General features: G+C 41.5%; 7 non-coding genes across 7 annotated transcripts; all 7 read left to right on the top strand.

The window, feature by feature from the left end:
* Positions 1 to 1,581: 1,581 nt before the first annotated feature.
* Positions 1,582 to 1,667, top strand: TRNAY-GUA (transfer RNA tyrosine (anticodon GUA)). Its single transcript is given in 2 exon segments — positions 1,582 to 1,618; positions 1,632 to 1,667. It is a non-coding gene; the product is annotated as a tRNA-Tyr (tRNA).
* A 1,853-nt stretch (positions 1,668 to 3,520) lies between these two features.
* Positions 3,521 to 3,606, top strand: TRNAY-GUA (transfer RNA tyrosine (anticodon GUA)). The gene is given in 2 exon segments: positions 3,521 to 3,557; positions 3,571 to 3,606. It is a non-coding gene; the product is annotated as a tRNA-Tyr (tRNA).
* A 12,153-nt stretch (positions 3,607 to 15,759) lies between these two features.
* Positions 15,760 to 15,845, top strand: TRNAY-GUA (transfer RNA tyrosine (anticodon GUA)). Its single transcript is given in 2 exon segments — positions 15,760 to 15,796; positions 15,810 to 15,845. It is a non-coding gene; the product is annotated as a tRNA-Tyr (tRNA).
* A 1,853-nt stretch (positions 15,846 to 17,698) lies between these two features.
* On the top strand, positions 17,699 to 17,784 carry TRNAY-GUA (transfer RNA tyrosine (anticodon GUA)). Its single transcript is given in 2 exon segments — positions 17,699 to 17,735; positions 17,749 to 17,784. It is a non-coding gene; the product is annotated as a tRNA-Tyr (tRNA).
* Positions 17,785 to 22,199: 4,415 nt separating this feature from the next.
* Positions 22,200 to 22,285, top strand: TRNAY-GUA (transfer RNA tyrosine (anticodon GUA)). The gene is given in 2 exon segments: positions 22,200 to 22,236; positions 22,250 to 22,285. It is a non-coding gene; the product is annotated as a tRNA-Tyr (tRNA).
* A 1,110-nt stretch (positions 22,286 to 23,395) lies between these two features.
* TRNAY-GUA (transfer RNA tyrosine (anticodon GUA)) lies at positions 23,396 to 23,481 on the top strand. The gene is given in 2 exon segments: positions 23,396 to 23,432; positions 23,446 to 23,481. It is a non-coding gene; the product is annotated as a tRNA-Tyr (tRNA).
* A 3,127-nt stretch (positions 23,482 to 26,608) lies between these two features.
* On the top strand, positions 26,609 to 26,694 carry TRNAY-GUA (transfer RNA tyrosine (anticodon GUA)). The gene is given in 2 exon segments: positions 26,609 to 26,645; positions 26,659 to 26,694. It is a non-coding gene; the product is annotated as a tRNA-Tyr (tRNA).
* Positions 26,695 to 27,607: the final 913 nt, after the last annotated feature.

The raw sequence follows: 27,607 nt of genomic DNA, 5'->3' as shown, positions 1-27,607 counted from the left end.
AATGAGAGAACACTATACACCATCCAAGATATTAAAATATTGTCAAGGCCCAACACGGCTGAATACTCTGAGGAGATGGCCTGTGAGACGCCGCCTTTCAACTTTTCCCCCTTAGTATGGTGGTCAGTAACATGCGGGAGACTGCGGAGGGGGTCATTTTTTTAATTGGGAACTGATGTGCTTTTACTCAATTCGGGAACCTCACAAGCCAAATTTGTAGTATTTTGCACGAATTGCAAGAGATGTTTGCATGTCGACGGTTGAAGTGGAAGCTCGAATTGAGCTTGCTAGAGAACGGTTCGCCAAGCCTTCAATAGCTCAGTTGGTAGAGGGGAGGACTGTAGTGGTAAAACAGGCATCCTTAGGTCGCTGGTTCAAATCCGCTCGAAGGACTTTTGCCAAATGCAAATTTTATTCAATACTTGGAAAGTAAAATACTTGGAAAATAACATAACAGACAATTTATAATTATATTATATTTCATCACTGAAAATAGATGCCTTTTGCTTTGAGGCTGTGGCCACATTATTTTTCTGTCCAACACCAATCTTCTTTGGTTTCCTGTGAGGTGTTTCTTTGATCCCCATCTCTTGCTATGAACTGGCAAAACAGCATAATCCCCTTGACAATCTTGATTTCTCAAGGAAAATGAGAGAACACTATACACCATCCAAGATATTAAAATATTGTCAAGGCCCAACGCGGCTGAATACTCTGAGGAGATGGCCTGTGAGGTGCCGCCTTTCAACTTTTCCCCCTTAGTATGGTGGTCAGTAACATGCGGGAGACTGCGGCGGGGGTCATTTTTTTAATTGGGAACTGATGTGCTTTTACTCAATTCGGGAACCTCACAAGCCAAATTTGAAGTATTTTGCACGAATTGCAAGAGATGTTTACAAGTCGACGGTTGAAGTGGAAGCGCGTATTGAGTTTGCTAGAGTTGATTTGCCAAGCCTTCGATAGCTCAGTTGGTAGAGCGGAGGACTGTAGTGGTAAAACAGGCATCCTTAGGTCACTGGTTCAAATCCAGCTCGAAGGACTCTTGCCAAATGCACATTTTATTGAATACTTGGAAAGTAAAATACTTGGAAAGTAAAATAACAGACAATTTATAATTATATTATATTTCATCACTGAAAATAGATGCCTTTTGCTTTGAGGCTGTGGCCACGTTATTTTTCTGTCCAACACGAATCTTCATTGGTTTCCTGTCAGGTGTTTTGGATCCCCATCTCTTGCTATGAACTGGCAAAACAGCAGAATCCCCTTGACAATCTTGATTTCTCAAGGGAAATGAGAGAACACTATAAAATATTGTCAAGGCCCAACGCGACTGAATACTCTGAGGAGATGGCCTGTGAGGTGCCGCCTTTCAACTTTTCCCCCTTAGTATGGTGGTCAGTAACATGCGGGAGACTGCGGAGGGGGTCATTTTTTTAATTGGGAACTGATGTGCTTTTACTCAATTCGGGAACCTCACAAGCCAAATTTGTAGTATTTTGCACGAATTGCAAGAGATGTTTACAAGTCGACGGTTGAAGTGGAAGCTCGTATTGAGTTTGCTAGAGTTGATTTGCCAAGCCTTTGATAGCTCAGTTGGTAGAGCGGAGGACTGTAGTGGTAAAACAGGCATCCTTAGGTTGCTGGTTCAAATCCGGCTCAAAGGACTTTTGCCAAATGCACATTTTATTGAATACTTGGAAAGTAAAATACTTGGAAAGTAAAAGAACAGACAATTTATAATTATATTATATTTCATCACTGAAAATAGATGCCTTTTGCTTTGAGGCTGTGGCCACGTTATTTTTCTGTCCAACACGAATCTTCATTGGTTTCCTGTCAGGTGTTTTGGATCCCCATCTCTTGCTATGAACTGGCAAAACAGCAGAATCCCCTTGACAATCTTGATTTCTCAAGGGAAATGAGAGAACACTATACACCATCCAAGATATTAAAATATTGTCAAGGCCCAACACGGCTGAATACTCTGAGGAGATGGCCTGTGAGGCGCCTCCTTTCAACTTTTCCCTCTTAGTATGGTGGTCATTAACATGCGGGAGACTGCGGAGGGGGTAATTTTTTTAATTGGGAACTGATGTGCTTTTACTCAATTCGGGAACCTCACAAGCCAAATTTGTAGTATTTTGCACAAATTGCAAGAGATGTTTACAAGTCGACGGTTGAAGTGGAAGCTCGTATTGAGTTTGCTAGAGAATGATTTGCCAAGCCTTCGAAAGCTCAGTTGGTAGAGCGGAGGACTGTAGTGGTAAAACAGGCATCCTTAGGTCGCTGGTTCAAATCCGGCTCGAAGGACTTTTGCCAAATGCAAATTTTATTGAATACTTGGAAAGTAAAATACTTGGAAAATAAAATAACAGACAATTTATAATTATATTATATTTCATCACTGAAAATAGATGCCTTTTGCTTTGAGGCTGTGGCCACGTTATGTTTCTGTCCAACACCAATCTTCATTGGTTTCCTGTGAGGTGTTTCGGATCCCCATCTCTTGCTATGAACTGGCAAAACTGCAGAATCCCCTTGACAATCTTGATTTCTCAAGGGAAATGAGAGAACAGTATACACCATCCAAGATATTAAAATATTGTCAAGGCCCAACACGGATGAATACTCTGAGGAGATGGCCTGTGAGGTGCCGCCTTTCAACTTTTCCCCCTTAGTATGGTGGTCAGTAACATGCGGGAGACTGCGGAGGGGGTCATTTTTTTAATTGGGAACTGATGTGCTTTTACTCAATTCGGGAACCTCACAAGCCAAATTTGTAGTATTTTGCACGAATTGCAAGAGATGTTTGCATGTCGACGGTTGAAGTGGAAGCTCGAATTGAGCTTGCTAGAGAACGGTTTGCCAAGCCTTCGATAGCTCAGTTGGTAGAGGGGAGGACTGTAGTGGTAAAAGAGGCATCCTTAGGTCGCTGGTTCAAATCCGGCTCGAAGGACTTTTGTCAAATGCAAATTTTATTGAATACTTGGAAAGTAAAATACTTGGAAAATAACATAACAGACAATTTATAATTATATTATATTTCATCACTGAAAATAGATGCCTTTTGCTTTGAGGCTGTGGCCACATTATTTTTCTGTCCAACACCTATCTTCTTTGGTTTCCTGTGAGGTGTTTCTTTGATCCCCATCTCTTGCTATGAACTGGCAAAACAGCATAATCCCCTTGACAATCTTGATTTCTCAAGGAAAATGAGAGAACACTATACACCATCCAAGATATTAAAATATTGTCAAGGCCCAACGCGGCTGAATACTCTGAGGAGATGGCCTGTGAGGTGCCGCCTTTCAACTTTTCCCCCTTAGTATGGTGGTCAGTAACATGCGGGAGACTGCGGCGGGGGTCATTTTTTTAATTGGGAACTGATGTGCTTTTACTCACTTCGGGAACCTCACAAGCCAAATTTGTAGTATTTTGCACGAATTGCAAGAGATGTTTACAAGTCGACGGTTGAAGTGGAAGCTCGTATTGAGTTTGCTAGAGTTGATTTGCCAAGCCTTCGATAGCTCAGTTGGTAGAGTGGAGGACTGTAGTGGTAAAACAGGCATCCTTAGGTCGCTGGTTCAAATCCGGCTCGAAGGACTCTTGCCAAATGCACATTTTATTGAATACTTGGAAAGTAAAATACTTGGAAAGTAAAATAACAGACAATTTATAATTATATTATATTTCATCACTGAAAATAGATGCCTTTTGCTTTGAGGCTGTGGCCACGTTATTTTTCTGTCCAAAACGAATCTTCATTGGGTCCTGTCAGGTGTTTTGGATCCCCATCTCTTGCTATGAACTGGCAAAACAGCAGAATCCCCTTGACAATCTTGATTTCTCAAGGGAAATGAGAGAACACTATACACCATCCAAGATATTAAAATATTGTCAAGGCCCAACACGGCTGAATACTCTGAGGAGATGGCCTGTGAGGCGCCGCCTTTCAACTTTTCCCCCTTAGTATGGTGGTCATTAACATGCGGGAGACTGCGGAGGGGGTCATTTTTTTAATTGGGAACTGATGTGCTTTTACTCAATTCGGGAACCTCACAAGCCAAATTTGTAGTATTTTGCACGAATTGCAAGAGATGTTTACAAGTCGACGTTGAAGTGGAAGCTCGTATTGAGTTTGCTAGAGAATGATTTGCCAAGCCTTCGATAGCTCAGTTGGTAGAGCGGAGGACTGTAGTGGTAAAACAGGCATCCTTAGGTCGCTGGTTCAAATCGGGCTCAAAGGACTTTTGCCAAATGCAAATTTTATTGAATACTTGGAAAGTAAAATACTTGGAAGTAAAATAACAGACAATTTATAATTATATTATATTTCATCACTGAAAATAGATGCCTTTTGCTTTGAGGCTGTGGCCACGTTATTTTTCTGTCCAACACGAATCTTCATTGGTTTCCTGTGACGTGTTTTGGATCCCCATCTCTTGCTATGAACTGGCAAAACAGCAGAATCCCCTTGACAATCTTGATTTCTCAAGGGAAATGAGAGAACACTATACACCATCCAAGATATTAAAATATTGTCAAGGCCCAACACGGCTGAATACTCTGAGGAGATGGCCTGTGAGGCGCCGCCTTTCAACTTTTCCCCCTTAGTATGGTGGTCATTAACATGCGGGAGACTGCGGAGGGGGTAATTTTTTTAATTGGGAACTGATGTGCTTTTACTCAATTCGGGAACCTCACAAGCCAAATTTGTAGTATTTTGCATAAATTGCAAGAGATGTTTACAAGTCGACGGTTGAAGTGGAAGCTCGTATTGAGTTTGCTAGAGAATGATTTGCCAAGCCTTTGATAGCTCAGTTGGTAGAGCGGAGGACTGTAGTGGTAAAACAGGCATCCTTAGGTCGCTGGTTCAAATCTGGCTCGAAGGACTTTTGCCAAATGCACATTTTATTGAATACTTGGAAAGTAAAATACTTGGAAAATAAAATAACAGACAATTTATAATTATATTATATTTCATCACTGAAAATAGATGCCTTTTGCTTTGAGGCTGTGGCCACGTTATGTTTCTGTCCAACACCAATCTTCATTGGTTTCCTGTGAGGTGTTTCGGATCCCCATCTCTTGCTATGAACTGGCAAAACAGCAGAATCCCCTTGACAATCTTGATTTCTCAAGGGAAATGAGAGAACACTATACACCATCCAAGATATTAAAATATTGTCAAGGCCCAACACGGCTGAATACTCTGAGGAGATGGCCTGTGAGGCGCCGCCTTTCAACTTTTCCCCCTTAGTATGGTGGTCAGTAACATGCGGGAGACTGCGGAGGGGGTCATTTTTTTAATTGGGAACTGATGTGCTTTTACTCAATTCGGGAACCTCACAAGCCAAATTTGTAGTATTTTGCACGAAGTGCAAGAGATGTTTGAATGTCGACGGTTGAAGTGGAAGCTCGTATTGAGCTTGCTAGAGACTGATTTGCCAAGCCTTCGATAGCTCAGTTGGTACAGCGGAGGACTGTAGTGGTAAAACAGGCATCCTTAGGTCGCTGGTTCAAATCCGGCTCGAAGGACTTTTGCCAAATGCACATTTTATTGAATACTTGGAAAGTAAAATACTTGGAAAGTAAAATAACAGACAATTTATAATTATATTATATTTCATCACTGAAAATAGATGCCTTTTGCTTTGAGGCTGTGGCCACGTTATTTTTCTGTCCGACACCAATCTTCGTTGTTTTCCTGTGAGGTATTTTGGATCCCCATCTCTTGCTATGAACTGACAAAACAGCAGAATCCCCTTGACAATCTTGATTTCTCAAGGGAAATGGGAGAACACTATACACCATCCAAGATATTAAAATATTGTCAAGGCCGAACACTGATGAATACTCTGAGGAGATGGCCTGTGAGGCGCCGCCTTTCAACTTTTCCTCCTTTGTATGGTGGTCAGTAACATGCGGGAGACTGCGGAGGGGGTCATTTTTTAAATTGTGAACTGATGTGCTTTTACTCAATTCGGGAACCTCACAAGCCAAATTTGTAGTATTTTGCACGAATTGCAAGAGATGTTTACAAGTCGATGGTTGAAGTGAAAGCTCGTATTGAGTTTGCTAGAGAACGATTTGCCAAGCCTTCGATAGCTCAGTTGGTAGAGCGGAGGACTGTAGTGGTAAAACAGGCATCCTTAGGTCGCTGGTTCAAATCCGGCTCAAAGGACTTTTGCCAAATGCACATTTTATTGAATACTTGGAAAGTAAAATACTTGGAAAGTAAAATAACAGACAATTTATAATTATATTATATTTCATCACTGAAAATAGATGCCTTTTGCTTTGAGGCTGTGACCACGTTATTTTTCTGTCCAACACAAATCTTCATTGGTTTCCTGTGAGGTGTTTTGGATCCCCATCTCTTGCTATGAACTGGCAAAACAGCAGAATCCCCTTGACAATCTTGATTTCTCAAGAGAAATGAGAGAACACTATACACCATCCAAGATAGTAAAATATTGTCAAGGCCCAACGCGGCTGAATACTCTGAGGAGATGGCCTGTGAGGTGCCGCCTTTCAACTTTTCCCCCTTAGTATGGTGGTCAGTAACATGCGGGCGACTGCGGAGGGGGTCATTTTTTTTTTGGGAACTGATGTGCTTTTACTCAATTCGGGAACCTCACAAGCCAAATTTGTAGTATTTTGCACGAATTGCAAGAGATGTTTACAAGTCGACGGTTGAAGTGGAAGCTCGTATTGAGTTTGCTAGAGTTGATTTGCCAAGCCTTCGATAGCTCAGTTGGTAGAGCGGAGGACTGTAGTGGTAAAACAGGCATCCTTAGGTCACTGGTTCAAATCCGGCTCGAAGGACTCTTGCTAAATGCACATTTTATTGAATACTTGGAAAGTAAAATACTTGGAAAGTAAAATAACAGACAATTTATAATTATATTATATTTCATCACTGAAAATAGATGCCTTTTGCTTTGAGGCTGTGGCCACGTTATTTTTCTGTCCAACACAAATCTTCATTGGTTTCCTGTCAGGTATTTTGGATCCCCATCTCTTGCTATGAACTGGCAAAACAGCAGAATCCCCTTGACAATCTTGATTTCTCAAGGGAAATGAGAGAACACTATACACCATCCAAGATATTAAAATATTGTCAAGGCCCAACACGGCTGAATACTCTGAGGAGATGGCCTGTGAGGCGCCGCCTTTCAACTTTTCCCCCTTAGTATGGTGGTCATTAACATGCGGGAGACTGCGGAGGGGGTCATTTTTTTAATTGGGAACTGATGTGCTTTTACTCAATTCGGGAACCTCACAAGCCAAATTTGTAGTATTTTGCACGAATTGCAAGAGATGTTTACAAGTCGACGTTGAAGTGGAAGCTCGTATTGAGTTTGCTAGAGAATGATTTGCCAAGCCTTCGATAGCTCAGTTGGTAGAGCGGAGGACTGTAGTGGTAAAACAGGCATCCTTAGGTCGCTGGTTCAAATCGGGCTCGAAGGACTTTTGCCAAATGCAAATTTTATTGAATACTTGGAAAGTAAAATACTTGGAAGTAAAATAACAGACAATTTATAATTATATTATATTTCATCACTGAAAATAGATGCCTTTTGCTTTGAGGCTGTGGCCACGTTATTTTTCTGTCCAACACGAATCTTCATTGGTTTCCTGTGACGTGTTTTGGATCCCCATCTCTTGCTATGAACTGGCAAAACAACAGAATCCCCTTGACAATCTTGATTTCTCAAGGGAAATGAGAGAACACTATACACCATCCAAGATATTAAAATATTGTCAAGGCCCAACACGGCTGAATACTCTGAGGAGATGGCCTGTGAGGCGCCGCCTTTCAACTTTTCCCCCTTAGTATGGTGGTCATTAACATGCGGGAGACTGCGGAGGGGGTAATTTTTTTAATTGGGAACTGATGTGCTTTTACTCAATTCGGGAACCTCACAAGCCAAATTTGTAGTATTTTGCATAAATTGCAAGAGATGTTTACAAGTCGACGGTTGAAGTGGAAGCTCGTATTGAGTTTGCTAGAGAATGATTTGCCAAGCCTTTGATAGCTCAGTTGGTAGAGCGGAGGACTGTAGTGGTAAAACAGGCATCCTTAGGTCGCTGGTTCAAATCTGGCTCGAAGGACTTTTGCCAAATGCACATTTTATTGAATACTTGGAAAGTAAAATACTTGGAAAATAAAATAACAGACAATTTATAATTATATTATATTTCATCACTGAAAATAGATGCCTTTTGCTTTGAGGCTGTGGCCACGTTATGTTTCTGTCCAACACCAATCTTCATTGGTTTCCTGTGAGGTGTTTCGGATCCCCATCTCTTGCTATGAACTGGCAAAACAGCAGAATCCCCTTGACAATCTTGATTTCTCAAGGGAAATGAGAGAACAGTATACACCATCCAAGATATTAAAATATTGTCAAGGCCCAACACGGCTGAATACTCTGAGGAGATGGCCTGTGAGGCGCCGCCTTTCAACTTTTCCCCCTTAGTATGGTGGTCAGTAACATGCGGGAGACTGCGGAGGGGGTCATTTTTTTAATTGGGAACTGATGTGCTTTTACTCAATTCGGGAACCTCACAAGCCAAATTTGTAGTATTTTGCACGAAGTGCAAGAGATGTTTGAATGTCGACGGTTGAAGTGGAAGCTCGTATTGAGCTTGCTAGAGACTGATTTGCCAAGCCTTCGATAGCTCAGTTGGTACAGCGGAGGACTGTAGTGGTAAAACAGGCATCCTTAGGTCGCTGGTTCAAATCCGGCTCGAAGGACTTTTGCCAAATGCACATTTTATTGAATACTTGGAAAGTAAAATACTTGGAAAGTAAAATAACAGACAATTTATAATTATATTATATTTCATCACTGAAAATAGATGCCTTTTGCTTTGAGGCTGTGGCCACGTTATTTTTCTGTCCGACACCAATCTTCGTTGTTTTCCTGTGAGGTATTTTGGATCCCCATCTCTTGCTATGAACTGACAAAACAGCAGAATCCCCTTGACAATCTTGATTTCTCAAGGGAAATGGGAGAACACTATACACCATCCAAGATATTAAAATATTGTCAAGGCCGAACACTGATGAATACTCTGAGGAGATGGCCTGTGAGGCGCCGCCTTTCAACTTTTCCTCCTTTGTATGGTGGTCAGTAACATGCGGGCGACTGCGGAGGGGGTCATTTTTTTTTTGGGAACTGATGTGCTTTTACTCAATTCGGGAACCTCACAAGCCAAATGTGTAGTATTTTGCACGAATTGCAAGAGATGTTTACAAGTCGACGGTTGAAGTGGAAGCTCGTATTGAGTTTGCTAGAGTTGATTTGCCAAGCCTTCGATAGCTCAGTTGGTAGAGCGGAGGACTGTAGTGGTAAAACAGGCATCCTTAGGTCGCTGGTTCAAATCCGGCTCAAAGGACTTTTGCCAAATGCACATTTTATTGAATACTTGGAAAGTAAAATACTTGGAAAGTAAAATAACAGACAATTTATAATTATATTATATTTCATCACTGAAAATAGATGCCTTTTGCTTTGAGGCTGTGACCACGTTATTTTTCTGTCCAACACAAATCTTCATTGGTTTCCTGTGAGGTGTTTTGGATCCCCATCTCTTGCTATGAACTGGCAAAACAGCAGAATCCCCTTGACAATCTTGATTTCTCAAGAGAAATGAGAGAACACTATACACCATCCAAGATATTAAAATATTGTCAAGGCCCAACGCGGCTGAATACTCTGAGGAGATGGCCTGTGAGGTGCCGCCTTTCAACTTTTCCCCCTTAGTATGGTGGTCAGTAACATGCGGGCGACTGCGGAGGGGGTCATTTTTTTTTTGGGAACTGATGTGCTTTTACTCAATTCGGGAACCTCACAAGCCAAATTTGTAGTATTTTGCACGAATTGCAAGAGATGTTTACAAGTCGACGGTTGAAGTGGAAGCTCGTATTGAGTTTGCTAGAGTTGATTTGCCAAGCCTTCGATAGCTCAGTTGGTAGAGCGGAGGACTGTAGTGGTAAAACAGGCATCCTTAGGTCACTGGTTCAAATCCGGCTCGAAGGACTCTTGCTAAATGCACATTTTATTGAATACTTGGAAAGTAAAATACTTGGAAAGTAAAATAACAGACAATTTATAATTATATTATATTTCATCACTGAAAATAGATGCCTTTTGCTTTGAGGCTGTGGCCACGTTATTTTTCTGTCCAACACAAATCTTCATTGGTTTCCTGTCAGGTATTTTGGATCCCCATCTCTTGCTATGAACTGGCAAAACAGCAGAATCCCCTTGACAATCTTGATTTCTCAAGGGAAATGAGAGAACACTATACACCATCCAAGATATTAAAATATTGTCAAGGCCCAACACGGCTGAATACTCTGAGGAGATGGCCTGTGAGGCGCCGCCTTTCAACTTTTCCCCCTTAGTATGGTGGTCATTAACATGCGGGAGACTGCGGAGGGGGTCATTTTTTTAATTGGGAACTGATGTGCTTTTACTCAATTCGGGAACCTCACAAGCCAAATTTGTAGTATTTTGCACGAATTGCAAGAGATGTTTACAAGTCGACGTTGAAGTGGAAGCTCGTATTGAGTTTGCTAGAGAATGATTTGCCAAGCCTTCGATAGCTCAGTTGGTAGAGCGGAGGACTGTAGTGGTAAAACAGGCATCCTTAGGTCGCTGGTTCAAATCGGGCTCGAAGGACTTTTGCCAAATGCAAATTTTATTGAATACTTGGAAAGTAAAATACTTGGAAGTAAAATAACAGACAATTTATAATTATATTATATTTCATCACTGAAAATAGATGCCTTTTGCTTTGAGGCTGTGGCCACGTTATTTTTCTGTCCAACACGAATCTTCATTGGTTTCCTGTGACGTGTTTTGGATCCCCATCTCTTGCTATGAACTGGCAAAACAGCAGAATCCCCTTGACAATCTTGATTTCTCAAGGGAAATGAGAGAACACTATACACCATCCAAGATATTAAAATATTGTCAAGGCCCAACACGGCTGAATACTCTGAGGAGATGGCCTGTGAGGCGCCGCCTTTCAACTTTTCCCCCTTAGTATGGTGGTCATTAACATGCGGGAGACTGCGGAGGGGGTAATTTTTTTAATTGGGAACTGATGTGCTTTTACTCAATTCGGGAACCTCACAAGCCAAATTTGTAGTATTTTGCATAAATTGCAAGAGATGTTTACAAGTCGACGGTTGAAGTGGAAGCTCGTATTGAGTTTGCTAGAGAATGATTTGCCAAGCCTTTGATAGCTCAGTTGGTAGAGCGGAGGACTGTAGTGGTAAAACAGGCATCCTTAGGTCGCTGGTTCAAATCTGGCTCGAAGGACTTTTGCCAAATGCACATTTTATTGAATACTTGGAAAGTAAAATACTTGGAAAATAAAATAACAGACAATTTATAATTATATTATATTTCATCACTGAAAATAGATGCCTTTTGCTTTGAGGCTGTGGCCACGTTATGTTTCTGTCCAACACCAATCTTCATTGGTTTCCTGTGAGGTGTTTCGGATCCCCATCTCTTGCTATGAACTGGCAAAACAGCAGAATCCCCTTGACAATCTTGATTTCTCAAGGGAAATGAGAGAACAGTATACACCATCCAAGATATTAAAATATTGTCAAGGCCCAACACGGCTGAATACTCTGAGGAGATGGCCTGTGAGGCGCCGCCTTTCAACTTTTCCCCCTTAGTATGGTGGTCAGTAACATGCGGGAGACTGCGGAGGGGGTCATTTTTTTAATTGGGAACTGATGTGCTTTTACTCAATTCGGGAACCTCACAAGCCAAATTTGTAGTATTTTGCACGAAGTGCAAGAGATGTTTGAATGTCGACGGTTGAAGTGGAAGCTCGTATTGAGCTTGCTAGAGACTGATTTGCCAAGCCTTCGATAGCTCAGTTGGTACAGCGGAGGACTGTAGTGGTAAAACAGGCATCCTTAGGTCGCTGGTTCAAATCCGGCTCGAAGGACTTTTGCCAAATGCACATTTTATTGAATACTTGGAAAGTAAAATACTTGGAAAGTAAAATAACAGACAATTTATAATTATATTATATTTCATCACTGAAAATAGATGCCTTTTGCTTTGAGGCTGTGGCCACGTTATTTTTCTGTCCGACACCAATCTTCGTTGTTTTCCTGTGAGGTATTTTGGATCCCCATCTCTTGCTATGAACTGACAAAACAGCAGAATCCCCTTGACAATCTTGATTTCTCAAGGGAAATGGGAGAACACTATACACCATCCAAGATATTAAAATATTGTCAAGGCCGAACACTGATGAATACTCTGAGGAGATGGCCTGTGAGGCGCCGCCTTTCAACTTTTCCTCCTTTGTATGGTGGTCAGTAACATGCGGGAGACTGCGGAGGGGGTCATTTTTTAAATTGTGAACTGATGTGCTTTTACTCAATTCGGGAACCTCACAAGCCAAATTTGTAGTATTTTGCACGAATTGCAAGAGATGTTTACAAGTCGATGGTTGAAGTGAAAGCTCGTATTGAGTTTGCTAGAGAAAGATTTGCCAAGCCTTCGATAGCTCAGTTGGTAGAGCGGAGGACTGTAGTGGTAAAACAGGCATCCTTAGGTCGCTGGTTCAAATCCGGCTCAAAGGACTTTTGCCAAATGCACATTTTATTGAATACTTGGAAAGTAAAATACTTGGAAAGTAAAATAACAGACAATTTATAATTATATTATATTTCATCACTGAAAATAGATGCCTTTTGCTTTGAGGCTGTGACCACGTTATTTTTCTGTCCAACACAAATCTTCATTGGTTTCCTGTGAGGTGTTTTGGATCCCCATCTCTTGCTATGAACTGGCAAAACAGCAGAATCCCCTTGACAATCTTGATTTCTCAAGAGAAATGAGAGAACACTATACACCATCCAAGATATTAAAATATTGTCAAGGCCCAACGCGGCTGAATACTCTGAGGAGATGGCCTGTGAGGTGCCGCCTTTCAACTTTTCCCCCTTAGTATGGTGGTCAGTAACATGCGGGCGACTGCGGAGGGGGTCATTTTTTTTTTGGGAACTGATGTGCTTTTACTCAATTCGGGAACCTCACAAGCCAAATTTGTAGTATTTTGCACGAATTGCAAGAGATGTTTACAAGTCGACGGTTGAAGTGGAAGCTCGTATTGAGTTTGCTAGAGTTGATTTGCCAAGCCTTCGATAGCTCAGTTGGTAGAGCGGAGGACTGTAGTGGTAAAACAGGCATCCTTAGGTCACTGGTTCAAATCCGGCTCGAAGGACTCTTGCTAAATGCACATTTTATTGAATACTTGGAAAGTAAAATACTTGGAAAGTAAAATAACAGACAATTTATAATTATATTATATTTCATCACTGAAAATAGATGCCTTTTGCTTTGAGGCTGTGGCCACGTTATTTTTCTGTCCAACACAAATCTTCATTGGTTTCCTGTCAGGTATTTTGGATCCCCATCTCTTGCTATGAACTGGCAAAACAGCAGAATCCCCTTGACAATCTTGATTTCTCAAGGGAAATGAGAGAACACTATACACCATCCAAGATATTAAAATATTGTCAAGGCCCAACGCAGCTGAATACTCTGAGGAGATGGCCTGTGAGGTGCCGCCTTTCAACTTTTCCCCCTTAGTATGGTGGTCATTAACATGCGGGAGACTGCGGAGGGGGTCATTTTTTTAATTGGGAACTGATGTGCTTTTACTCAATTCGGGAACCTCACAAGCCAAATTTGTAGTATTTTGCACGAATTGCAAGAGATGTTTACAAGTCGACGTTGAAGTGGAAGCTCGTATTGAGTTTGCTAGAGAATGATTTGCCAAGCCTTCGATAGCTCAGTTGGTAGAGCGGAGGACTGTAGTGGTAAAACAGGCATCCTTAGGTCGCTGGTTCAAATCGGGCTCGAAGGACTTTTGCCAAATGCAAATTTTATTGAATACTTGGAAAGTAAAATACTTGGAAGTAAAATAACAGACAATTTATAATTATATTATATTTCATCACTGAAAATAGATGCCTTTTGCTTTGAGGCTGTGGCCACGTTATTTTTCTGTCCAACACGAATCTTCATTGGTTTCCTGTGACGTGTTTTGGATCCCCATCTCTTGCTATGAACTGGCAAAACAGCAGAATCCCCTTGACAATCTTGATTTCTCAAGGGAAATGAGAGAACACTATACACCATCCAAGATATTAAAATATTGTCAAGGCCCAACACGGCTGAATACTCTGAGGAGATGGCCTGTGAGGCGCCGCCTTTCAACTTTTCCCCCTTAGTATGGTGGTCAGTAACATGCGGGAGACTGCGGAGGGGGTCATTTTTTTAATTGGGAACTGATGTGCTTTTACTCAATTCGGGAACCTCACAAGCCAAATTTGTAGTATTTTGCACGAATTGCAAGAGATGTTTGCATGTCGACGGTTGAAGTGGAAGCTCGAATTGAGCTTGCTAGAGAACGGTTCGCCAAGCCTTCAATAGCTCAGTTGGTAGAGGGGAGGACTGTAGTGGTAAAACAGGCATCCTTAGGTCGCTGGTTCAAATCCGCTCGAAGGACTTTTGCCAAATGCAAATTTTATTCAATACTTGGAAAGTAAAATACTTGGAAAATAACATAACAGACAATTTATAATTATATTATATTTCATCACTGAAAATAGATGCCTTTTGCTTTGAGGCTGTGGCCACATTATTTTTCTGTCCAACACCAATCTTCTTTGGTTTCCTGTGAGGTGTTTCTTTGATCCCCATCTCTTGCTATGAACTGGCAAAACAGCATAATCCCCTTGACAATCTTGATTTCTCAAGGAAAATGAGAGAACACTATACACCATCCAAGATATTAAAATATTGTCAAGGCCCAACGCGGCTGAATACTCTGAGGAGATGGCCTGTGAGGTGCCGCCTTTCAACTTTTCCCCCTTAGTATGGTGGTCAGTAACATGCGGGAGACTGCGGCGGGGGTCATTTTTTTAATTGGGAACTGATGTGCTTTTACTCAATTCGGGAACCTCACAAGCCAAATTTGAAGTATTTTGCACGAATTGCAAGAGATGTTTACAAGTCGACGGTTGAAGTGGAAGCGCGTATTGAGTTTGCTAGAGTTGATTTGCCAAGCCTTCGATAGCTCAGTTGGTAGAGCGGAGGACTGTAGTGGTAAAACAGGCATCCTTAGGTCACTGGTTCAAATCCAGCTCGAAGGACTCTTGCCAAATGCACATTTTATTGAATACTTGGAAAGTAAAATACTTGGAAAGTAAAATAACAGACAATTTATAATTATATTATATTTCATCACTGAAAATAGATGCCTTTTGCTTTGAGGCTGTGGCCACGTTATTTTTCTGTCCAACACGAATCTTCATTGGTTTCCTGTCAGGTGTTTTGGATCCCCATCTCTTGCTATGAACTGGCAAAACAGCAGAATCCCCTTGACAATCTTGATTTCTCAAGGGAAATGAGAGAACACTATAAAATATTGTCAAGGCCCAACGCGACTGAATACTCTGAGGAGATGGCCTGTGAGGTGCCGCCTTTCAACTTTTCCCCCTTAGTATGGTGGTCAGTAACATGCGGGAGACTGCGGAGGGGGTCATTTTTTTAATTGGGAACTGATGTGCTTTTACTCAATTCGGGAACCTCACAAGCCAAATTTGTAGTATTTTGCACGAATTGCAAGAGATGTTTACAAGTCGACGGTTGAAGTGGAAGCTCGTATTGAGTTTGCTAGAGTTGATTTGCCAAGCCTTTGATAGCTCAGTTGGTAGAGCGGAGGACTGTAGTGGTAAAACAGGCATCCTTAGGTTGCTGGTTCAAATCCGGCTCAAAGGACTTTTGCCAAATGCACATTTTATTGAATACTTGGAAAGTAAAATACTTGGAAAGTAAAAGAACAGACAATTTATAATTATATTATATTTCATCACTGAAAATAGATGCCTTTTGCTTTGAGGCTGTGGCCACGTTATTTTTCTGTCCAACACGAATCTTCATTGGTTTCCTGTCAGGTGTTTTGGATCCCCATCTCTTGCTATGAACTGGCAAAACAGCAGAATCCCCTTGACAATCTTGATTTCTCAAGGGAAATGAGAGAACACTATACACCATCCAAGATATTAAAATATTGTCAAGGCCCAACACGGCTGAATACTCTGAGGAGATGGCCTGTGAGGCGCCTCCTTTCAACTTTTCCCTCTTAGTATGGTGGTCATTAACATGCGGGAGACTGCGGAGGGGGTAATTTTTTTAATTGGGAACTGATGTGCTTTTACTCAATTCGGGAACCTCACAAGCCAAATTTGTAGTATTTTGCACAAATTGCAAGAGATGTTTACAAGTCGACGGTTGAAGTGGAAGCTCGTATTGAGTTTGCTAGAGAATGATTTGCCAAGCCTTCGAAAGCTCAGTTGGTAGAGCGGAGGACTGTAGTGGTAAAACAGGCATCCTTAGGTCGCTGGTTCAAATCCGGCTCGAAGGACTTTTGCCAAATGCAAATTTTATTGAATACTTGGAAAGTAAAATACTTGGAAAATAAAATAACAGACAATTTATAATTATATTATATTTCATCACTGAAAATAGATGCCTTTTGCTTTGAGGCTGTGGCCACGTTATGTTTCTGTCCAACACCAATCTTCATTGGTTTCCTGTGAGGTGTTTCGGATCCCCATCTCTTGCTATGAACTGGCAAAACTGCAGAATCCCCTTGACAATCTTGATTTCTCAAGGGAAATGAGAGAACAGTATACACCATCCAAGATATTAAAATATTGTCAAGGCCCAACACGGATGAATACTCTGAGGAGATGGCCTGTGAGGTGCCGCCTTTCAACTTTTCCCCCTTAGTATGGTGGTCAGTAACATGCGGGAGACTGCGGAGGGGGTCATTTTTTTAATTGGGAACTGATGTGCTTTTACTCAATTCGGGAACCTCACAAGCCAAATTTGTAGTATTTTGCACGAATTGCAAGAGATGTTTGCATGTCGACGGTTGAAGTGGAAGCTCGAATTGAGCTTGCTAGAGAACGGTTTGCCAAGCCTTCGATAGCTCAGTTGGTAGAGGGGAGGACTGTAGTGGTAAAAGAGGCATCCTTAGGTCGCTGGTTCAAATCCGGCTCGAAGGACTTTTGTCAAATGCAAATTTTATTGAATACTTGGAAAGTAAAATACTTGGAAAATAACATAACAGACAATTTATAATTATATTATATTTCATCACTGAAAATAGATGCCTTTTGCTTTGAGGCTGTGGCCACATTATTTTTCTGTCCAACACCAATCTTCTTTGGTTTCCTGTGAGGTGTTTCTTTGATCCCCATCTCTTGCTATGAACTGGCAAAACAGCATAATCCCCTTGACAATCTTGATTTCTCAAGGAAAATGAGAGAACACTATACACCATCCAAGATATTAAAATATTGTCAAGGCCCAACGCGGCTGAATACTCTGAGGAGATGGCCTGTGAGGTGCCGCCTTTCAACTTTTCCCCCTTAGTATGGTGGTCAGTAACATGCGGGAGACTGCGGCGGGGGTCATTTTTTTAATTGGGAACTGATGTGCTTTTACTCACTTCGGGAACCTCACAAGCCAAATTTGTAGTATTTTGCACGAATTGCAAGAGATGTTTACAAGTCGACGGTTGAAGTGGAAGCTCGTATTGAGTTTGCTAGAGTTGATTTGCCAAGCCTTCGATAGCTCAGTTGGTAGAGTGGAGGACTGTAGTGGTAAAACAGGCATCCTTAGGTCGCTGGTTCAAATCCGGCTCGAAGGACTCTTGCCAAATGCACATTTTATTGAATACTTGGAAAGTAAAATAATTGGAAAGTAAAATAACAGACAATTTATAATTATATTATATTTCATCACTGAAAATAGATGCCTTTTGCTTTGAGGCTGTGGCCACGTTATTTTTCTGTCCAACACGAATCTTCATTGGGTCCTGTCAGGTGTTTTGGATCCCCATCTCTTGCTATGAACTGGCAAAACAGCAGAATCCCCTTGACAATCTTGATTTCTCAAGGGAAATGAGAGAACACTATACACCATCCAAGATATTAAAATATTGTCAAGGCCCAACACGGCTGAATACTCTGAGGAGATGGCCTGTGAGGCGCCGCCTTTCAACTTTTCCCCCTTAGTATGGTGGTCATTAACATGCGGGAGACTGCGGAGGGGGTCATTTTTTTAATTGGGAACTGATGTGCTTTTACTCAATTCGGGAACCTCACAAGCCAAATTTGTAGTATTTTGCACGAATTGCAAGAGATGTTTACAAGTCGACGTTGAAGTGGAAGCTCGTATTGAGTTTGCTAGAGAATGATTTGCCAAGCCTTCGATAGCTCAGTTGGTAGAGCGGAGGACTGTAGTGGTAAAACAGGCATCCTTAGGTCGCTGGTTCAAATCGGGCTCGAAGGACTTTTGCCAAATGCAAATTTTATTGAATACTTGGAAAGTAAAATACTTGGAAGTAAAATAACAGACAATTTATAATTATATTATATTTCATCACTGAAAATAGATGCCTTTTGCTTTGAGGCTGTGGCCACGTTATTTTTCTGTCCAACACGAATCTTCATTGGTTTACTGTGACGTGTTTTGGATCCCCATCTCTTGCTATGAACTGGCAAAACAGCAGAATCCCCTTGACAATCTTGATTTCTCAAGGGAAATGAGAGAACACTATACACCATCCAAGATATTAAAATATTGTCAAGGCCCAACACGGCTGAATACTCTGAGGAGATGGCCTGTGAGGCGCCGCCTTTCAACTTTTCCCCCTTAGTATGGTGGTCATTAACATGCGGGAGACTGCGGAGGGGGTAATTTTTTTAATTGGGAACTGATGTGCTTTTACTCAATTCGGGAACCTCACAAGCCAAATTTGTAGTATTTTGCATAAATTGCAAGAGATGTTTACAAGTCGACGGTTGAAGTGGAAGCTCGTATTGAGTTTGCTAGAGAATGATTTGCCAAGCCTTTGATAGCTCAGTTGGTAGAGCGGAGGACTGTAGTGGTAAAACAGGCATCCTTAGGTCGCTGGTTCAAATCTGGCTCGAAGGACTTTTGCCAAATGCACATTTTATTGAATACTTGGAAAGTAAAATACTTGGAAAATAAAATAACAGACAATTTATAATTATATTATATTTCATCACTGAAAATAGATGCCTTTTGCTTTGAGGCTGTGGCCACGTTATGTTTCTGTCCAACACCAATCTTCATTGGTTTCCTGTGAGGTGTTTCGGATCCCCATCTCTTGCTATGAACTGGCAAAACAGCAGAATCCCCTTGACAATCTTGATTTCTCAAGGGAAATGAGAGAACAGTATACACCATCCAAGATATTAAAATATTGTCAAGGCCCAACACGGCTGAATACTCTGAGGAGATGGCCTGTGAGGCGCCGCCTTTCAACTTTTCCCCCTTAGTATGGTGGTCAGTAACATGCGGGAGACTGCGGAGGGGGTCATTTTTTTAATTGGGAACTGATGTGCTTTTACTCAATTCGGGAACCTCACAAGCCAAATTTGTAGTATTTTGCACGAAGTGCAAGAGATGTTTGAATGTCGACGGTTGAAGTGGAAGCTCGTATTGAGCTTGCTAGAGACTGATTTGCCAAGCCTTCGATAGCTCAGTTGGTACAGCGGAGGACTGTAGTGGTAAAACAGGCATCCTTAGGTCGCTGGTTCAAATCCGGCTCGAAGGACTTTTGCCAAATGCACATTTTATTGAATACTTGGAAAGTAAAATACTTGGAAAGTAAAATAACAGACAATTTATAATTATATTATATTTCATCACTGAAAATAGATGCCTTTTGCTTTGAGGCTGTGGCCACGTTATTTTTCTGTCCGACACCAATCTTCGTTGTTTTCCTGTGAGGTATTTTGGATCCCCATCTCTTGCTATGAACTGACAAAACAGCAGAATCCCCTTGACAATCTTGATTTCTCAAGGGAAATGGGAGAACACTATACACCATCCAAGATATTAAAATATTGTCAAGGCCGAACACTGATGAATACTCTGAGGAGATGGCCTGTGAGGCGGCGCCTTTCAACTTTTCCCCCTTAGTATGGTGGTCATTAACATGCGGGAGACTGCGGAGGGGGTCATTTTTTTAATTGGGAACTGATGTGCTTTTACTCAATTCGGGAACCTCACAAGCCAAATTTGTAGTATTTTGCACGAATTGCAAGAGATGTTTACAAGTCGACGGTTGAAGTGGAAGCTCGTATTGAGATTGCTAGAGAATGATTTGCCAAGCCTTCGATAGCTCGGTTGGTAGAGCGGAGGACTGTAGTGGTACAACAGGCATCCTTAGGTCGCTGGTTCAAATCCGGCTCGAAGGACTTTTGCCAAATGCAAATTTTATTGAATACTTGGAAAGTAAAATACTTGGAAAGTAAAATAACAGACAATTTATAATTATATTATATTTCATCACTGAAAATAGATGCCTTTTGCTTTGAGGCTGTGGCCACGTTATTTTTCTGTCCGACACCAATCTTCGTTGGTTTCCTGTGACGTGTTTTGGATCCCCATCTCTTGCTATGAACTGACAAAACAGCAGAATCCCCTTGACAATCTTGATTTCTCAAGGGAAATGAGAGAACACTATAAAATATTGTCAAGGCCCAACGCGGCTGAATACTCTGAGGAGATGGCCTGTGAGGTGCCGCCTTTCAACTTTTCCCCTTTAGTATGGTGGTCAGTAACATGCGGGAGACTGCGGAGGGGGTCATTTTTTTAATTGGGAACTGATGTGCTTTTACTCAATTCGGGAACCTCACAAGCCAAATTTGTAGTATTTTGCACGAATTGCAAGAGATGTTTACAAGTCGACGGTTGAAGTGGAAGCTCGTATTGAGTTTGCTAGAGTTGATTTGCCAAGCCTTTGATAGCTCAGTTGGTAGAGCGGAGGACTGTAGTGGTAAAACAGGCATCCTTAGGTCGCTGGTCCAATCCGGCTAGAAGGACTTTTGCCAAATGCACATTTTATTGAATACTTGGAAAGTAAAATACTTGGAAAGTAAAATAACAGACAATTTATAATTATATTATATTTCATCACTGAAAATAGATGCCTTTTGCTTTGAGGCTGTGACCATGTTATTTTTCTGTCCAACACGAATCTTCATTGGTTTCCTGTGAGGTGTTTTGGATCCCCATCTCTTGCTATGAACTGGCAAAACAGCAGAATCCCCTTGACAATCTTGATTTCTCAAGGGAAATGAGAGAACACTATACACCATCCAAGATATTAAAATATTGTCAAGGCCCAACGCGGCTGAATACTCTGAGGAGATGGCCTGTGAGGTGCCGCCTTTCAACTTTTCCCCCTTAGTATGGTGGTCAGTAACATGCGGGAGACTGCGGAGGGGGTCATTTTTTTAATTGGGAACTGATGTGCTTTTACTCAATTCGGGAACCTCACAAGCCAAATTTGTAGTATTTTGCACGAATTGCAAGAGATGTTTGCATGTCGACGGTTGAAGTGGAAGCTCGAATTGAGCTTGCTAGAGAACGGTTCGCCAAGCCTTCAATAGCTCAGTTGGTAGAGGGGAGGACTGTAGTGGTAAAACAGGCATCCTTAGGTCGCTGGTTCAAATCCGGCTCGAAGGACTTTTGCCAAATGCAAATTTTATTCAATACTTGGAAAGTAAAATACTTGGAAAATAACATAACAGACAATTTATAATTATATTATATTTCATCACTGAAAATAGATGCCTTTTGCTTTGAGGCTGTGGCCACATTATTTTTCTGTCCAACACCAATCTTCTTTGGTTTCCTGTGAGGTGTTTCTTTGATCCCCATCTCTTGCTATGAACTGGCAAAACAGCATAATCCCCTTGACAATCTTGATTTCTCAAGGAAAATGAGAGAACACTATACACCATCCAAGATATTAAAATATTGTCAAGGCCCAACGCGGCTGAATACTCTGAGGAGATGGCCTGTGAGGTGCCGCCTTTCAACTTTTCCCCCTTAGTATGGTGGTCAGTAACATGCGGGAGACTGCGGCGGGGGTCATTTTTTTAATTGGGAACTGATGTGCTTTTACTCAATTCGGGAACCTCACAAGCCAAATTTGAAGTATTTTGCACGAATTGCAAGAGATGTTTACAAGTCGACGGTTGAAGTGGAAGCTCGTATTGAGTTTGCTAGAGTTGATTTGCCAAGCCTTCGATAGCTCAGTTGGTAGAGCGGAGGACTGTAGTGGTAAAACAGGTATCCTTAGGTCGCTGGTTCAAATCCAGCTCGAAGGACTTTTGCCAAATGCACATTTTATTGAATACTTGGAAAGTAAAATACTTGGAAAGTAAAATAACAGACAATTTATAATTATATTATATTTCATCACTGAAAATAGATGCCTTTTGCTTTGAGGCTGTGGCCACGTTATTTTTCTGTCCAACACGAATCTTCATTGGTTTCCTGTCAGGTGTTTTGGATCCCCATCTCTTGCTATGAACTGGCAAAACAGCAGAATCCCCTTGACAATCTTGATTTCTCAAGGGAAATGAGAGAACACTATAAAATATTGTCAAGGCCCAACGCGGCTGAATACTCTGAGGAGATGGCCTGTGAGGTGCCGCCTTTCAACTTTTCCCCCTTAATATGGTGGTCAGTAACATGCGGGAGACTGCGGAGGGGGTCATTTTTTTAATTGGGAACTGATGTGCTTTTACTCAATTCGGGAACCTCACAAGCCAAGAACGGTTCGCCAAGCCTTCAATAGCTCAGTTGGTAGAGGGGAGGACTGTAGTGGTAAAACAGGCATCCTTAGGTCGCTGGTTCAAATCCGGCTCGAAGGACTTTTGCCAAATGCAAATTTTATTCAATACTTGGAAAGTAAAATACTTGGAAAATAACATAACAGACAATTTATAATTATATTATATTTCATCACTGAAAATAGATGCCTTTTGCTTTGAGGCTGTGGCCACATTATTTTTCTGTCCAACACCAATCTTCTTTGGTTTCCTGTGAGGTGTTTCTTTGATCCCCATCTCTTGCTATGAACTGGCAAAACAGCATAATCCCCTTGACAATCTTGATTTCTCAAGGAAAATGAGAGAACACTATACACCATCCAAGATATTAAAATATTGTCAAGGCCCAACGCGGCTGAATACTCTGAGGAGATGGCCTGTGAGGTGCCGCCTTTCAACTTTTCCCCCTTAGTATGGTGGTCAGTAACATGCGGGAGACTGCGGCGGGGGTCATTTTTTTAATTGGGAACTGATGTGCTTTTACTCAATTCGGGAACCTCACAAGCCAAATTTGAAGTATTTTGCACGAATTGCAAGAGATGTTTACAAGTCGACGGTTGAAGTGGAAGCTCGTATTGAGTTTGCTAGAGTTGATTTGCCAAGCCTTCGATAGCTCAGTTGGTAGAGCGGAGGACTGTAGTGGTAAAACAGGTATCCTTAGGTCGCTGGTTCAAATCCAGCTCGAAGGACTTTTGCCAAATGCACATTTTATTGAATACTTGGAAAGTAAAATACTTGGAAAGTAAAATAACAGACAATTTATAATTATATTATATTTCATCACTGAAAATAGATGCCTTTTGCTTTGAGGCTGTGGCCACGTTATTTTTCTGTCCAACACGAATCTTCATTGGTTTCCTGTCAGGTGTTTTGGATCCCCATCTCTTGCTATGAACTGGCAAAACAGCAGAATCCCCTTGACAATCTTGATTTCTCAAGGGAAATGAGAGAACACTATAAAATATTGTCAAGGCCCAACGCGGCTGAATACTCTGAGGAGATGGCCTGTGAGGTGCCGCCTTTCAACTTTTCCCCCTTAATATGGTGGTCAGTAACATGCGGGAGACTGCGGAGGGGGTCATTTTTTTAATTGGGAACTGATGTGCTTTTACTCAATTCGGGAACCTCACAAGCCAAATTTGTAGTATTTTGCACGAATTGCAAGAGATGTTTACAAGTCGACGGTTGAAGTGGAAGCTCGTATTGAGTTTGCTAGAGTTGATTTGCCAAGCATTTGATAGCTCAGTTGGTAGAGGGGAGGACTGTAGTGGTAAAACAGGCATCCTTAGGTTGCTGGTTCAAATCCGGCTCAAAGGACTTTTGCCAAATGCACATTTTATTGAATACTTGGAAAGTAAAATACTTGGAAAGTAAAAGAACAGACAATTTATAATTATATTATATTTCATCACTGAAAATAGATGCCTTTTGCTTTGAGGCTGTGGCCACGTTATTTTTCTGTCCAACACGAATCTTCATTGGTTTCCTGTCAGGTGTTTTGGATCCCCATCTCTTGCTATGAACTGGCAAAACAGCAGAATCCCCTTGACAATCTTGATTTCTCAAGGGAAATGAGAGAACACTATACACCATCCAAGATATTAAAATATTGTCAAGGCCCAACACGGCTGAATACTCTGAGGAGATGGCCTGTGAGGCGCCGCCTTTCAACTTTTCCCCCTTAGTATGGTGGTCATTAACATGCGGGAGACTGCGGAGGGGGTAATTTTTTTAATTGGGAACTGATGTGCTTTTACTCAATTCGGGAACCTCACAAGCCAAATTTGTAGTATTTTGCACAAATTGCAAGAGATGTTTACAAGTCGACGGTTGAAGTGGAAGCTCGTATTGAGTTTGCTAGAGAATGATTTGCCAAGCCTTCGAAAGCTCAGTTGGTAGAGCGGAGGACTGTAGTGGTAAAACAGGCATCCTTAGGTCGCTGGTTCAAATCCGGCTCGAAGGACTTTTGCCAAATGCAAATTTTATTGAATACTTGGAAAGTAAAATACTTGGAAAATAAAATAACAGACAATTTATAATTATATTATATTTCATCACTGAAAATAGATGCCTTTTGCTTTGAGGCTGTGGCCACGTTATGTTTCTGTCCAACACCAATCTTCATTGGTTTCCTGTGAGGTGTTTCGGATCCCCATCTCTTGCTATGAACTGGCAAAACTGCAGAATCCCCTTGACAATCTTGATTTCTCAAGGGAAATGAGAGAACAGTATACACCATCCAAGATATTAAAATATTGTCAAGGCCCAACACGGCTGAATACTCTGAGGAGATGGCCTGTGAGGCGCCGCCTTTCAACTTTTCCCCCTTAGTATGGTGGTCAGTAACATGCGGGAGACTGCGGAGGGGGTCATTTTTTTAATTGGGAACTGATGTGCTTTTACTCAATTCGGGAACCTCACAAGCCAAATTTGTAGTATTTTGCACGAATTGCAAGAGATGTTTGCATGTCGACGGTTGAAGTGGAAGCTCAAATTGAGCTTGCTAGAGAACGGTTTGCCAAGCCTTCGATAGCTCAGTTGGTAGAGGGGAGGACTGTAGTGGTAAAACAGGCATCCTTAGGTCGCTGGTTCAAATCCGGCTTGAAGGACTTTTGCCAAATGCAAATTTTATTGAATACTTGGAAAGTAAAATACTTGGAAAATAACATAACAGACAATTTATAATTATATTATATTTCATCACTGAAAATAGATGCCTTTTGCTTTGAGGCTGTGGCCACATTATTTTTCTGTCCAACACCAATCTTCTTTGGTTTCCTGTGAGGTGTTTCTTTGATCCCCATCTCTTGCTATGAACTGGCAAAACAGCATAATCCCCTTGACAATCTTGATTTCTCAAGGAAAATGAGAGAACACTATACACCATCCAAGATATTAAAATATTGTCAAGGCCCAACGCGGCTGAATACTCTGAGGAGATGGCCTGTGAGGTGCCGCCTTTCAACTTTTCCCCCTTAGTATGGTGGTCAGTAACATGCGGGAGACTGCGGCGGGGGTCATTTTTTTAATTGGGAACTGATGTGCTTTTACTCAATTCGGGAACCTCACAAGCCAAATTTGAAGTATTTTGCACGAATTGCAAGAGATGTTTACAAGTCGACGGTTGAAGTGGAAGCTCGTATTGAGTTTGCTAGAGTTGATTTGCCAAGCCTTCGATAGCTCAGTTGGTAGAGCGGAGGACTGTAGTGGTAAAACAGGCATCCTTAGGTCGCTGGTTCAAATCTGGCTCGAAGGACTCTTGCCAAATGCACATTTTATTGAATACTTGGAAAGTAAAATACTTGGAAAGTAAAATAACAGACAATTTATAATTATATTATATTTCATCACTGAAAATAGATGCCTTTTGCTTTGAGGCTGTGGCCACGTTATTTTTCTGTCCAACACGAATCTTCATTGGTTTCCTGTCAGGTGTTTTGGATCCCCATCTCTTGCTATGAACTGGCAAAACAGCAGAATCCCCTTGACAATCTTGATTTCTCAAGGGAAATGAGAGAACACTATACACCATCCAAGATATTAAAATATTGTCAAGGCCCAACACGGCTGAATACTCTGAGGAGATGGCCTGTGAGGCGCCGCCTTTCAACTTTTCCGCCTTAGTATGGTGGTCATTAACATGCGGGAGACTGCGGAGGGGGTGATTTTTTTAATTGGGAACTGATGTGCTTTTACTCAATTCGGGAACCTCACAAGCCAAATTTGTAGTATTTTGCACGAATTGCAAGAGATGTTTACAAGTCGGCGGTTGAAGTGGAAGCTCGTATTGAGTTTGCTAGAGAATGATTTGCCAAGCCTTCGATAGCTCAGTTGGTAGAGCGGAGGACTGTAGTGGTAAAACAGGCATCCTTAGGTCGCTGGTTCAAATCCGGCTCGAAGGACTTTTGCCAAATGCAAATTTTATTGAATACTTGGAAAGTAAAATACTTGGAAAGTAAAACAACAGACAATTTATAATTATATTATATTTCATCACTGAAAATAGATGCCTTTTGCTTTGAGGCTGTGGCCACGTTATTTTTCTGTCCGACACCAATCTTCGTTGGTTTCCTGTGACGTGTTTTGGATCCCCATCTCTTGCTATGAACTGACAAAACAGCAGAATCCCCTTGACAATCTTGATTTCTCAAGGGAAATGAGAGAACACTATAAAATATTGTCAAGGCCCAACGCGGCTGAATACTCTGAGGAGATGGCCTGTGAGGTGCCGCCTTTCAACTTTTCCCCCTTAGTATGGTGGTCAGTAACATGCGGGAGACTGCGGAGGGGGTCATTTTTTTAATTGGGAACTGATGTGCTTTTACTCAATTCGGGAACCTCACAAGCCAAATTTGTAGTATTTTGCACGAATTGCAAGAGATGTTTACAAGTCGACGGTTGAAGTGGAAGCTCGTATTGAGTTTGCTAGAGTTGATTTGCCAAGCCTTTGATAGCTCAGTTGGTAGAGCGGAGGACTGTAGTGGTAAAACAGGCATCCTTAGGTCGCTGGTTCAAATCCGACTCAAAGGACTTTTGCCAAATGCACATTTTATTGAATACTTGGAAAGTAAAATACTTGGAAAGTAAAATAACAGACAATTTATAATTATATTATATTTCATCACTGAAAATAGATGCCTTTTGCTTTGAGGCTGTGGCCACGTTATTTTTCTGTCCAACACGAATCTTCATTGGTTTCCTGTCAGGTGTTTTGGATCCCCATCTCTTGCTATGAACTGGCAAAACAGCAGAATCCCCTTGACAATCTTGATTTCTCAAGGGAAATGAGAGAACACTATACACCATCCAAGATAT

Source organism: Ambystoma mexicanum, chromosome 1p (assembly GCF_040938575.1).
Source record: "Ambystoma mexicanum isolate Mex_15411 chromosome 1p, UKY_AmexF1_1, whole genome shotgun sequence".
Lineage (NCBI taxonomy): Eukaryota > Metazoa > Chordata > Amphibia > Caudata > Ambystomatidae > Ambystoma > Ambystoma mexicanum.
This window is presented reverse-complemented; position numbering and strand designations above follow the sequence as displayed.